Here is a 14184-nt window from a genome sequence, read left to right as displayed (position 1 = left end):
CCTTTGACCGCCGCTGGCGTTATCTTTTGCTTCGCTGGTAGGCGCAAGGACTAGCCACTGCCCACCACATGGTCGCTCTTTTCAGGAGCCCTAGTGGGCGTTTTCGGGATTTTGCTTTTATATTGTCTTAATTCTGACGTGGCCACCAGACGAGCTGGAAGTGAGGCGTCCCCATCCGTTAATGTTTTCGTTGGGTTCATCTGCTGTTCGTTTATAATCGCTGCATGTTAGGAAGCGCATGAGACAAAGGAAATGTTTGTTTGCTGTGCAAGGAGGGCCCTCGCGGCTGTGGCTGCATGCTTTTATACGTAGTTCTTGCGGATTCTTCCTTTAAATGCTTCTTTACCTGGCGTGCGTACGACATAGCCAAGACCGTACCACTGGAGTCACCTCGTCCATTTGAGGATCAAGGATTCAATGTCGCAGCGTTATTATTGTGAAAATGGCAGTGCCAGCTCAAATCCAGTACTCCGCTGCCGAGAAAGTGGACATTGTACTGGCTTATCCGAGCGCGCAAAAGGGCGCGCAGCTGGCATTGATGCTGCATGCTGCCAGATTTCTTGGGCGGCGTGTCCCAGCTCGCTCCACGTACGGTTTCAATATTTCATCGGTTTATGTCCACTGGATCAGCCGATGCACAGAAACGGAAGCAGCCAGCAAGAGCAACCGACTATTTTGACGTCGATGTGCTGACATACCTTACTGTCAGGCCGAAGAAAAGCGTAAGGAAAATCGCCAGCGCATATGAAATGAGCCCAGCTTTAGTTTCGTGGTAAGTTTCAAGACACAGCTATCACCAATGTCATGCGTGTCTTCACCAAGATCTGAGACCAAGTGACTTACAAAAACGGCTCGCTTTTTTGCAACTGGCAAACTTGTCAATGCAAAGGACATCCAGAATTTCTCAACAGAGTGCTCTAAATTAAGGAGGCCCAATTTTGCGGCGATGGGATTGTCAATTTGCCCAACGGACATTATTGGTGCGACCACTGGCTTCGTGAGCATAAAAACCGGATAAGGTGGTCATAGAACGTGACTTTTGGCGTTTATAACTGCCACTATTTTGTCCATTACTTCATCGATGAAAACCTAATAAAAAGAACTACACAGAATGCACCTTAAAGGGCGTCGTCTCTGAGTTTACCTCAGTGTTACCACTTTCTACGCTGAAAAAAAGTGGTTCCAGCATGACGTAGTCCCGCTTTATTTTTCTTCAGCGGCTGGTAATTTCCCAACCTGTTGAAGGGGACGTGGTGAAATCACACTATGCCCACCTAGGTCGCCAGATTTTTCACCCTTGGACTTTATTCTATGGGGATATGTCAAATGGGGTTTTCAAGGCGGAACCAGCCAATCTCGAGGATACAAAGTGGCGTGGGAGAATCTTTTTCGACAACAATTCAAGACCGATGCTTTCATCTACTATCAACTCCACGAAAGGACGCCTTCGTCTCTTCATCGCTATTGGCGGAAACCAATTTGAGCGCATTCTGTAAATATTCCGTGTTGCTGTTTACGTTTGGGGTTTTAGTAAAAAATATTTGCAATCAAGAAAGAACAACGGCAATTATTAGTACAGAAGGAGCTCACAGAGTGCAAAGGGTTTGGAATTGATATTAATTTCAAAACGATTTCAAAACCTCTCAAAATGATATAAATTTCGTGGAGTGCCCGAATAGACCTACCACCAAATGAAACAACGAAATAAACCATTTTTGCGCATTGATCCTTGTTATGAGTCAAAACATGTAAACATAGTATGAAGTGAAGATTTCGCAAGCCTGGCCTGCGCTTCTTATCGCAAATGAGATGGCAGCTGGTAAAAAACAAAGTCGCGTTACATTTCCGAAAAGTTGTCAGCTACAGACCGCATGTTTATTTGAGCTGTGAAGGCAACATCACATAAGAATAGCACTTGAGAGTTGCATGTCACAATACCCGCGCCGCAAAACAAAAGTGCACTGCGACAGAAGCGTGCCTTTATTCTTTCGATGAACGCAGCTTGATGTGAGTGGAAATTAAAGGATCGCTTCGAGAGGTAACTGCACTGGCAAAGCTCCAGGCCAGTGCCTAGCAGCCTCCCATGGTCGGCTTCAAACAAAACTGTACAAAAAGCGACAGACACGCGGCAGCATTTCCACTTCCAAAGTAGCCATGTCAGACACTGCAAGACAGCAATACCTTGCAGCCAAGCCCACCGATTTAGGAGAATTTGCTGAAACCAAGCCGACTTTGACTCAAACTGTCGAGAACTCAAGATCGCCCTTCTGAATAAAAAATACCCGGAAAAAGTTATCGACGACGCTATTGTGCGAGCCAACCAATTAGACCGTAACAAAATCTGTAAGAAAAAAGCCCCGAACGGTAACCCGCAAACTAACTTAGTTTTAACCCACTTATCGTCCGTTCCAAGAGTGTCAATCCTACTAAAAAAATGTCACAATATCCTAATGCAAAGTGACCGCTTAAAAAGCATATTCCCCGAACCACCACGCGTTGTCTAACGGCGTACTAAGAATTTAGGCGACTTTCTTACTAACTCTCGTATCAACCGACCGGCAACTACTGGCTGCGTGCCCTGCAATAAACCCCGATGTAAAGTATGCCCACACATGACCACTACACAGCGTGCCACCAGCAGGGCTTCAGACTACTACGCAAATATAAAAGGTAACTTTAACTGTGACTCCGCTAATGTCGTATACCTTCTAGAGTGCACTGTTTGTAGGCAACAATATATCGGCCAAACTGAAATGCCCTTCGGAATACGGTTCAATAATCACTGTTCTCATGCAAAAAGCTGCCCTTCTTTGCCCCTGTCAAGACTTGTGAGTACTCCCGGGCATGCATTTGAACATCTTAAAGCAACGATTTTAGAATCCGCCTAAAAAACGCACTACGACCGCGAGGCTCGGGAAACTTATCTCATTTATAAGTTTGGGTCAGCGACACTTGGGATTAATGAAAGTTACGAAAAACTAACGTGCTTATCCCTCGATTAAAATTGGCGGCCTCATAATTTTTATAACTATGTTCATTAATCCTACCCTTGAGTTTCCTATCAGAATTCGCAAAAACTCTCCAAATACAGCAGCTTTATTAGCGTAATGCGGCTCAACAATGTCATTTGTCCTTGGGAAGGAGGCCTCGTTCCCACCACCACTTAAGAATGTTTAACCATTTGTGATATATAAACCCTACCTATTTCCTGTTCAGCTGCTAGCTTCTGTGCAATGCTCTTTTGTGCCCCGTATCTATTCTCTTCATCCGTAGGGGGCACATCCATCTTCGCTTCCGCTCCAACCAGTCTCCCCAGCCACTGAATCCCTTACTGTATACTCTTCCCTTCCTTTTGAAACCACGATTGTCCAGTTTCCCGCATTGTCTGAACTTGCACTCCACGCCGCGTACGTTGCCCCGTCATGGTGCAACCTTGAACGCTGCTTTGTTAAAACGACCCCCTTTTCTCTCTCGCTGCCCCCTTTTTTTTCCTTTTTTTGGTTGTTGTTGTTGTAACATAGGCGTAGCCCGACTGCATGCATACTCTGCGTTTCCGAAACATCTTCCGCTCCTTCTCACAGTTTTCTGCAATGCTCTATATGAAATGTGTTACAAATGTATATGACAGTAAAATCATGTAACTGTACTCTGATGAAGGCAAGTCCCGTTGCAGCTACGTAAGTAAACCTTGTTTGTTATTGTTCTTGCTGTGTATCCGACTCGCTACTTATACTATTTCTGCGCGCTTTGTGAGTTTTATCTTTCTATTAGACATAAACAAAAATGCATTGTTATTATAAAGTGCGACAATGTCCTAAGGGTACTCACCAAATTTACTTTACGTACAATGTAAAAGGACATTTCCGCGTCGTGAAGGTGCCAAGAAGAAGACGAACGAACCAGGCGGATAGGACATCGTACGGTAGTACAGGTCCTAGTGGGACTTTTGCGCTACCTGAGAGTCTCAGAGGCGAATGTGACCAATATGGCGTGCTATTCTGCACCTGAAAATAACATCGCTTGCGTAGGCGGCGGATGGGTTGAAAATGCCGTGTGGCAGGGTGTCCATGGGTAGCGTCGGTTCATGTCCATACAAGTAGAAAGTGTACATGCAGCTGCACTGTGCAGGCCTTGATGCAGGCAAATGGTACATACTGTTGTAGGATATTCCAATCAATGCGGTCAGCCGACACATACATTGCGAGCAAAAAAGTCCCCGCATTTCCCCGAGGGGAAGAATGTGAAAGTGCGAATGCACGAGTTGAATTTGCGCGGTTCGGTAATGTTCGCGAAAGAGAGATCACACACGCACACACACAACTACAAAGAAAGAAAGATGCATTTATTCACAGACACCTATTTGTGTTGTCGTTGTACTTGATTGCTAGAGCGGATCTCAGCTTTGAAATTTCGTGTCAGTACTCCTTTAAGCAGGTGCATTAGCCCTTCTCACGCCCAATTCTTGGCCAATCCCCCACGTGAGTATGTGCCATATCAGCGGCCAGTCAGCACGCGCCCATCTCCCCCCGTTGCCAAGGAAGACGAGGAGATTCCTGGCCAATCCCCCACGTGGGTATGTGCTATGTCAGCGGCCAGGCTGCGCGCGCCCATCTCCACGTGCGCGGACATCGCCGGTGGACGCCGGTTCAGGGTCGCTTAAGAAGTGCATTGCACTTAAAACAGTTTGTTTGAGGATGGTATGTGGTGGGTATTTTGTGGCGGGTCGAACAAGAGCGGAGAATGTCCTCGATGGCTTTGGATGAGAAAGAACGTCCTTGGTACGTGAGTAACTGCCAGGGATCCCGGTTGGGCAACATGACTACGTCGAGAAGAAAATACACGACATGCATGGCACAATTGCTACGAAGAACCCTGGTATTAGGGCAGCACGTCGCGCAGTCGATTGCTACCGCAATCCATTTGTTGCCGGATTGAGATAACGGAAAAGGACCGAGTAGATCTAAGCCTACACGGAAGAAAGGGTAAGACATAGTGCCGAACAGCTTCACTACTCCTGTTTGGTGCACGGGGTTTTTTGCGCCGCACTGATGGCAAGTTGCGGCGAAGTGTTGTACCGATCTGTACAGGCCGGGCAAAAACAAGGGCAACGGTGGGCGCGATCGATATTTTCGTTGAGTTGGTGTACTATGATGGTTACCTAAACATGTTTAAAAAAAAATTTCATAACTGACTTTAGACCGTAATTTGACAACGTTTTTTCAAGGGGAGCCTGGCAACGAATTCACACTTCAATACGGAAGCAACTCGACGGAGTGTGCAGTTTTCACAATTACAAACAAAACATCAGGTAAGTATAGAGCGTTGTTCACTTTATTAACGCATAGCGGACATGCAAACACAAAATAATCGGTACAATATTTAACGAAATAGCCATGTGCCGACGTTTCGAAATTCAGCTTTTGAAGCATGGGCACAAGGGGAAGCGTGAAGTGCTTTCAGGGCATGCAGGTTCCATACAAATCAGATTAATTATTGGCGTGCCGGCTGGCAGCCCTTCGTCCTTTTACGACACAACTTATGATTATTGGTTTGAGTGGCGCAAGGCAACGAGGGCAGAGAGTGCCAACAAAAGTTAGAGTCGTTTAGAGGGGAATACTAATGTATCTAAAAAAGCAAGTGCAATGAATTAAAAGACAATGAAGATAGGTGTTGTAGAGGGCAGGTTTTTGGTTTTTTATAACATAAAATCTGTTGTAGAAAGCTAATCTCTGACAAGTACGGGAAAACTCGTTTATTAGCTATCACAGGATCGTTGGACATGGAAAACAAAGGGTGGAGTGGGACGCGTATGGAGCGTTCTTCGAAATACAATTCTTAAAAAGGCACTTCGTAATAGGAAAATTAGTCGCAGGGACGTTATTTACGTAGGGCAGCTACTCACAGGGCTATTCGTAGAAAAAAGATTTTATGAGAGAGGCATTTCAGGGGGTCGGGCTGTCATCGTCTCCTGTAGTCAAGGCACTAAAACACACGGGCACTGAATTTCGAACGCCTAGCTGTAGAACGTGAGGCGTACTAAAAGGACACTGTATAATAGATAAAGCCTATTCAAAATAAACTGACATGATTCAAAGATTTGTAGAACGCTCTCCGTCTGCTCCAACAATCATCAAGAGAAAGCAGAAGCTGTTTTTATATGCGATATAATTTCTGTTACACTCAGGTGCCCATTGGCTCTCGACGCGATACCTTATCGGGTCGGGTGTTCAGCCGAAGAAAGAGAAGGCATACGTACTTTGTGCAGGTCCTTTTAAATGCAGAGCATTTCAGTAACTCACGATGTCACCCGCGTTGACGTCCGTCGTAGTCCGCACCATCGTTGTCCGCACCCCTACCGCTACACTATATAAAAGAAATACTATCCGGCGCCTGGTTTCGATCCCTCGACCCTGCGGGCGGAACGCAATGTACATTGTGCTCTACCCACTGCGCCACAAAGCCGACACAGAATGGGAGGCTACGAACGCGCCTTATATCCTTGACTTATTCAAACTACGTCAAGAAGCTGCTGATACAACGCATTCACTACCACCAACTCCCCAAACACTAAACGTTCACGCAATACACCCACCCCCTATGCGACGCATTTACTCGAGTCCCCCTCGCGGGGAGATGGGCCCAATTTTTTTTATCAGAGGACGACCCACCAGGGCGAGGCGCGGGCATTGCACGGTGCTCGTGTTGCCTCCGGCACCTACCGCAAACTGGTGCAGATGGGTCATCCAAATCCCTTCCCTTCTCCGGCACCCAATCAGCACGCGCAAAGTAGCGAGAGACTTGTATTCTTTGAATACACTAATAAAATGCATGCTTCGCCCCTCCCGAGATTTCGCTTTAGTGAAGATGTCCCGTTTTTTTATTAAAGCACAGCGAACTATTACAAAAATGGCATCGAACGCGTATGCCCAAAAGACAAAAATCCATTCGCCTCCGAAGACAAAAATAGCCCTCCTATCAGGGTAGGCAACACGTTCACTAGGGGCATCTAATCGCGAAAGGCCGAAAATGAGTGGTTCAGTAAGCCTGCAGTTTATAGAACGAACTTTCAAGATTAAAAAGATAAAGATTCTTGCGGAACGCTATAAAGTAATGGTCTATTTTCCCTGGAAGCCGTGAGGACATAAAGAGGTGAGGAAATGCTGGTTCGCGACTGTTTTTATGTATTTTTAGCCTAAGGACTGAACAAAGCATCTACTGGATATGTGGAACAAAAGGGAACCGCAAAGCGAAGATTGCTACTAAATTCCCTAACCTGCGTGGTAATAAACTCACTTATAACCACACCCACGCTCCAGACCAAACCCAGGTTAGCTGTCTGAAAACTCTCTCGGAAGTGAAAGCCAGCGCAGGCGGGATTGTATGAATATTTCTTCATGTGTTTTGTCACAAGAGCATTACAGATAAATGTGTTGAGCAGAAGTGCCACTTGATTCAGCGCGATTGCTTGTAGACGTCGCTCTATTGAATTCTTGAACGCTTCTGTATTCTAGAGCTTTACAGCAAAGCTGTAGACCTCTACCCCTAATGGTTTCATCGCCGTGGCCAAAAACGCCAAGTCGCCAAGGCCTAAGATGCCTTGCCCACACGTCAGGCTAATCAGGCGTACAGCATAGAGTTCAATTCCTTTAAGGGAGCCACAAAAACATGCATCGAAAACGCATTAAGAATGGTGAGGAGCCTGTGACCAATGGGGACACCTGACCAAATGTTCCTGGTGAAGATTATGTTTGCAGAGTATCTTTGCAGGATAGGCAGGGCTAGTGTCACTAAATAGAGCGGTTGCGTCAGCCTATGCAGGACCCAGCATATGTCGCCCGAGAAGCCTAGCGTAGGGTCAGTGGTTAAGGTATTAGAGTACTGAGACACGCAAGTCAGCAACAGCCGCCATTTTGTCGTTCATCGGTTCTGCGCGATTCCCGCATTCACGGCCTCGCCGTTAGCATCGACGGGGACGTTTGTTAACAACACTACCAAATATGCCACAAAACAGCATCTTTGGGCACACTCCTGCTGCTGAAATGCTGTTATAAGCGTCCCCTTTGAGTCGCCTTCGGAACGACGTCAGTCGCGCGCAGCCGTAGAGCAGGGAGGACCAGCTAAGCCTAACAGAGTTGGCAGACTACAACGCATAAACAACAAAATGGCGGTGCCATGAACAGTCGCAGTGTAAACAAATGTCACGTATTGCGAAGTGACCAGTGATCATGGTGGCGGCGCGGAACAATAGAAGAAAAGAGTGCCGATACTCTGTACCTTATGTAGTGACTCTAGCCGAGCGGCAGCGATAAGCCCGCCAAGACCACGTCAAACATTTGGTTCCCTCTTCGAAGACCATTTGCAGCGGTTTACAACAGCATTGCTGGACATGCATTTTCTGCAGGGCGGGGTGGTGACCAATTTTGTGCACAGTTCACTACAGTAAACTTTGTTTCCATAATCTCCATGCGTTGTCCTTGGTTACACGGAAATAGTGCTCTGTAACCGTGATATAGCTCTTATTTGATCTTAGATAAGGAAACTAGGAATGACTCAAGATATACTTGCATCAATGCATGATGAATGTATATTGCGTCACTTTGGACGCTCATTAAACCACAAGACGCGTTCATTGAGGAAAGGCGCTTCCTCATTGAAATTGTGCTAGTCGGCACTGTGCTTGTGTTGTGTCATTGCCTTGGTCTGTTATTTCGTACACTAGAGAAATCAACCAGTACCAACAAGCACACTTCGCAGCCTTTTGAACCCATTCCTCGAAGGGACGTATCGTCATTTCAACAAATTGCCTATTACGAAGTGCCTTTCGACGAATAGTCCCACAGCCGGAGTAGGACGTGTTGTGTCTCGTGCATTACATGGAAGTAGAGTGTAAATAACGGATAGCTGTTCTCCACATCCCCTGCAGAGGGATCTTGAATAGCCAGTCAGCAGGTGGGAGCGTGTCGCATGAGTGGGGCCTATACGCCGTCTAGCTAAAACAACTTGTATTAATTTATTGTGTGAATCAGTTCTGCATCGTCGCAACTATGGTTTTAATGCGTGTGGTTTGTTGGCTGTCTGTTCACTGCAATGTGTTTGCCATGTTTTACGAAGTTGTTCTTTTATGTGTGGCTTGAGGTCGGTGTAGGTTACTGCTGTTATGAATAATGTGTTTCTGAGTGCAGCAGCAACTGCTCTTTCATCTTCCAGCTCATTTCCGCCAATGAGAGGGTGACCTGGAATCCAGCAGACAGTCACATCAACATTTGAGGCATGTGCTGGCGTGATGGTCGTCAAAACAATATTCATGACGTGGTTTTTGAGGGTTTTTAGGAGTGATAACGGGCTTATGACGTCAAGGGAGATAGTGTAAATGATTGATTTCTGAATAGGATATTTAACGAGCTGGTTTACGACGAGTAAAACTCCACATGAATCCGCTGTAAAAAACTGCAATTCGCATTAATCTTCCTTGAAACATTAAACTTGGGTCCATGCACTGCACACGACACGGTTGAGGCATTTTTAGAGGCGTCGTTGTAAACGTTTGTACACTGGTATTCCTTCTGCAGAGACATAAATTGATGCAGAATGGCATTTCTTGGTACCGTGTTGTCAGTTTGGATGGAAGACAGGTTACTCGACACAAGACGAAGGTGCCATGGTGGTACGAAATCAGTGAAATATGAGTTGGATGTGTTTATGTTAATTCAAAAGTCTAAGCTTAATTCACCAAGTTGCCACTCGCTCCTAGAGTATTTTATACCTCCAATTCGTGCACTAAGAGCTGCGAAGGCATTGTGGGGACTTGGAAAAGAACACAAATCACACAGGGAAGAAAGTTTCAGAATTACTAAAAGGTAGTTGAAGAAAGGTGATCAAAATATAGGTATGAAACCAACACTTTGGCAGTGATTTTATTGATTGTAGAGTTTAACGCGCGGTCGCTTGACAGGCACTGTGGCGCGCCGTAGTGGAGGGCTCCGTAATAATTTTTACCACCTCAGTATGTGTAAAATGCACCGAAGTCTCGAACACACGGGCGTTATTGATTCTCGCCTTCACAAGGAAATGAACAGCAGGGGCCCCGAATCAAACCCGCGTACTCGCGCTCAGCAGCACAACACCTTAGCCACTGAGCCACCGCGGCGGGTAATTTGGCGGTGGTTTAGCGGGTAGTGTTTAGACAACCTTAGCCATAAACATTGTTGCAAAGAATACGTTTTGTTGTCTATGGATGTTGTGTACGGTATTAAGCCTCATTGTAGAGTTATAGCCGAACAGAGGAACGGTCCCGGTACCGTACCTTGTAGGTTGCCGCCACCACTGAGCCTTGTCCGAGGCGACAAAACTGCTTGCGTAAATGCGTAATTGCACTGATCGTACACCATCACCACACCGGGAGCGATCCTTTGCCCTGCTGAAACTCCACACTAAAAAAAAACATTCAGGCAGGTGGCCGACATTCGGAGTTGGTGACACGTACAAAATCATCTATTGTTCTGTTATCAGACCCGGATCTTGATTTTGTCTGGCGTGAAATATCATACCTGAACATTGGTTTTGTTTTCCATGCAGAAATAAAATTCTCTCCGATTTTCTGAATAAAAGGTATGATGCATTAAAGGCGATAAAAGAGCCTTCTGTTTGGTTGCAATGATCGTGTACGGTTTGCATAAGAGGCACTGGGCACGTGCCCTTACAATTGAACTAATTACGTTGCATGAACAGGGCGAGGCGACTGCACACAAGGTGGTGTGTAGATATAGATAAAGATATATAAACACTTGAAATTGCTAATACATTGTAAATTTTTACAGCGCCGGAGTTAACAAGCAGGACTGGGGATACTGCTGTGACTGAACAAGAAGATACAAATCGTGGTGAGTTAACTGGCTTCGAAGCCAGATCTCACATTACCCTCGGCACGATTTAGAATGCATCATCACGGTAGTGGTAGTGTCGCAGTCGGTTTGCACACGATCTGCACGGTAAGCGTGTGCTTTCACTTTGGGAACTCATACAAATATTTGGCAAGCACTGTAGTAGAACGCAACCGATGACGTGGCCCATTACGCTTGCCTAAAGAAGCTTGTAGCGACGATCTCCTCTTGTTCGGTCAGCAATATACCCTTCATATTTAAACACTGCCTGGCGGTACTGATACATCTAAATTGCAGCTCTGGAGGTGCGAAATGACCGTGCCTAAATGTAACTTTTTAGCGTACTAGAAGCTAACCAGCTGAGATGAAGGTGTCATGGTGTATTTAGTGTTATAACATGGAAAAGGCTGTTCGAAAACATTGGGTAGCGGGATTATGAGTTGGCAACACATGCTCACCCACCGCTAGCCTAGTTGCCTCTAACTGATATAAAGGCGCTCAGCTGAATATTGCTCCAAAAGAACAGCAAGCAAAATGTGTGCAGATGAATAAAATGCTTGCTGCAAAAATTTATGGCATCCGTTAGGCTGCAGAAAAGCGACGTGTAGGTCACATCGCAAATACGAAAATATAAATTCTGTGGTCCTTCAGACTTCACTAATATAAAACACATTGGAAGATTGCGTTTTTATAACTAAAACGTGGAGTAGTTTAAAATAATGCTGATCTGTTTTAGGTTTATTCCGATTTCTAATAACTTTATAAACAATTTTATGGCTACTCTATAGAAGATATGTCAATATACTTTGTTATAAGCCATTAAACGCTGAAGCTGAATTGCGCGCACGCACCAACTGGATTTTACGTGTGGAAGAAATTCGCCACATCTAACTGACCCTATAATATAGCATGACTTAATAGGTACCACAGGGTAAAGTACTTAGCGCGAGCAGATTATCTTAGGAAGTACATCGTAAGGAAAATTGGCCGATTTGAACATTATCTTTGTTTTTTGTGTATGTGGACAATACCACTTCGAATCACAAGAACCCGCAAATACTAAGAGTTAATAACAAGAACGTTTGCGCGGAAAAGAAATGTATGAGTGAAGCCCGATTTCTCGAAGTTTTGCAACCGAAGAATATAACAAGTTTTCTCTTACAGGTACGCGATTGTGTGAAATGTATGTATATGACAGAAGCCTTACAAATGTGTCCAAGGCATGCAGATTGGAATATTTTAATCACTGTGATCGTGTTCATCGATTTTACACCAGCCTGTGCGAGCCTAGGCCGACCAGAAATCCTCAAACAACAAAGACAACCACAAGTTCAGAATAAACAACTGGCCTGCTCTCTCTACGTTTTGCGAAGCATGTATTGAACAACGTTCTTTGTCTCGGTATGTGTCCATGGCAGCGCGTGGGTGGCCGTGTTTCTGGCCCGTATTACGTCGAATGCACTGCTGCGCATATATGTGAAAGAAACAGGCTTTCTGCCGCTGCAAAGGTCTTGGTCTGCGACCACTGAAGTGGCAACCACGTTGGCCATGAAGCGCCTCTAAAGTTGCGATTGGTGATTTTGTATGTAGGCTTTGTGGCCAGTTGTACTTACTAAGGCACGAGAGTAAATTTTGTAATCGCCAGTAATTCTGCGGCGCTACTCAAAATATTCAACCATTGCTGAAAGTTGGGTTAGGAGGAGCGGCGTTTCTAGAAACTCCCACTCCCTGCCCTCCATTTCTTAGTTTTACCCGAAACAGAGTTGTTAATGCTCATCATTTAAACACATATTGCTAGCGAAAGCAAGACAGATGACTAATGGAGCCCACAGGTTGCACTCACGACTATGTGGCTTTTTTAGATGCGAAGGCATCTCATTCACTCGCCTTGTCCCTCCATCCAGCGCCGTCGTCGGCGTCCACACCTCCCCACAGCGGCGTCCACAGCTGCGCTCTCCGCCGCTCATCCCCTCTCCTCTCCGATAGCGAACACTCTCTCGCGACCCGCCGCGGTGGCTCAGTGGCTAAGGCGTTGCGCTGCTGAGCACGAGGTCGCGGGTTCGATTCCCGGCCGCGGCGGCCGCTTTTCTGATGGAGGCGAAAAGCAAAAACGCCCGTGTGTACGAGATTTCGGCGCACGATAAAGATCCCCAGGTGGTCAAAATTAATCCGGAGCCCTCCACTACGGCGCGCCTCATCGCCTGCGTTGCGTCGGCGCGTTAAACCCCACAATCAATCAATCAAATCACTCTCTCGCGAGGGGCATTGAATTGGATTCGATTGGATTAGCTTGGATTGGCTTGGCTTGGCTTGGCTTCGCTTGGCTTGGATTGGATTTCGATTGGATTAGATTAAAGTGGATTGTGTTGGATTGTGTTGCGTAATAGCCGCGGCAGACGCACTGGCGGCGGCGCGTCCCCTCACCGTTATGCGCGCTATAAAACGCGGTGCCTGCGCCGCTCCGCTCCATCGTTTCAGCGCCGTTCCTCCGCTGTCCAACGCTGCAACGTGAACCCCCTATGCGTCGCATCTACACAGGGGTTTCCGCGAGGGGAGGTGGTAGTTTTTCTTCCTTGCCTTGTTTTTGCCAATCAAGCGGGTTGAAGAAAAAAGCAGACAAGACAAATGCATGTCGCTGCTGCTCGAGAACCATTTGCGTCCATACAAGACCCATGACGCATACTCCCTCAGGAGATTTATATAAACGGAAAATACCATGCGCACAGGTAGGGTACATGCACATACTCAGGATTTGTTCTTGTAAATGACAACTCTACAAAATGAGGCATGACATTCTGTCCTTTCAAATTCACGAATATTTCAAAGGCGTGGTACAATAGCTCGCTGTCTTGGTGGTGTTACCTTGTCTTTAAACGGCCTTCAATTAAAACAGTCTTTACATAAAAAAGATTCTTACCCGATTACGGGGCTCTGTGAAAATACTTTTTAAAATGTTTAGAAAGGTTTTTGCAGCCACACACGGGAAAAAAAGGACTGAAACTTGAAGACGAGGGTATAGAATGCCAGTTACAATAAAAATCAATTGAATTAGTGAAATACCTTAATAAACGAGCGGTCCTGAGGCCCTGGGGGAGCAAGGATGAGGGGAAAAGCGGGAAGGTCACAGCTCACAAAATAAACACCGTTGCAGTCTTGGGTCCTGTTTCCTACCTCTGCGGCGCGATGCTCAGAAAGTGGAGCGACACGTCGTGATGCGACGAGGCTTTAATGGAATCTAGAAAGAGAGGACGCGAGCCGGCACAGCCACGAGAGCATGCGACAGCTCGTGAGAAGCAGAATGAAA

General features: G+C 46.1%; 1 long non-coding RNA gene across 1 annotated transcript in view; it reads left to right on the top strand.

Annotated features, from left to right (window-relative positions):
- LOC144157758 (uncharacterized) overlaps positions 1 to 12241 on the top strand; it is a 60064-nt gene extending 47823 nt beyond the window's left edge. Inside the window, exons 4-6 of the long non-coding RNA XR_013319852.1 lie at positions 5225 to 5308; positions 10818 to 10880; positions 12045 to 12241. This is a non-coding gene — a long non-coding RNA (uncharacterized LOC144157758). The remainder of the gene's footprint in view (positions 1 to 5224; positions 5309 to 10817; positions 10881 to 12044) is intronic.
- Positions 12242 to 14184: the final 1943 nt, after the last annotated feature.

This window comes from Haemaphysalis longicornis, unplaced genomic scaffold (genome assembly GCF_048455015.1).
Source record: "Haemaphysalis longicornis isolate Haplotype H1 unplaced genomic scaffold, Haemaphysalis longicornis Haplotype H1 scaffold_10, whole genome shotgun sequence".
In the NCBI taxonomy this organism is placed as follows: domain Eukaryota; kingdom Metazoa; phylum Arthropoda; class Arachnida; order Ixodida; family Ixodidae; genus Haemaphysalis; species Haemaphysalis longicornis.
The sequence above is the reverse complement of the archived record's forward strand: the minus strand, read 5'-3'. Positions and strand labels throughout refer to the sequence as shown.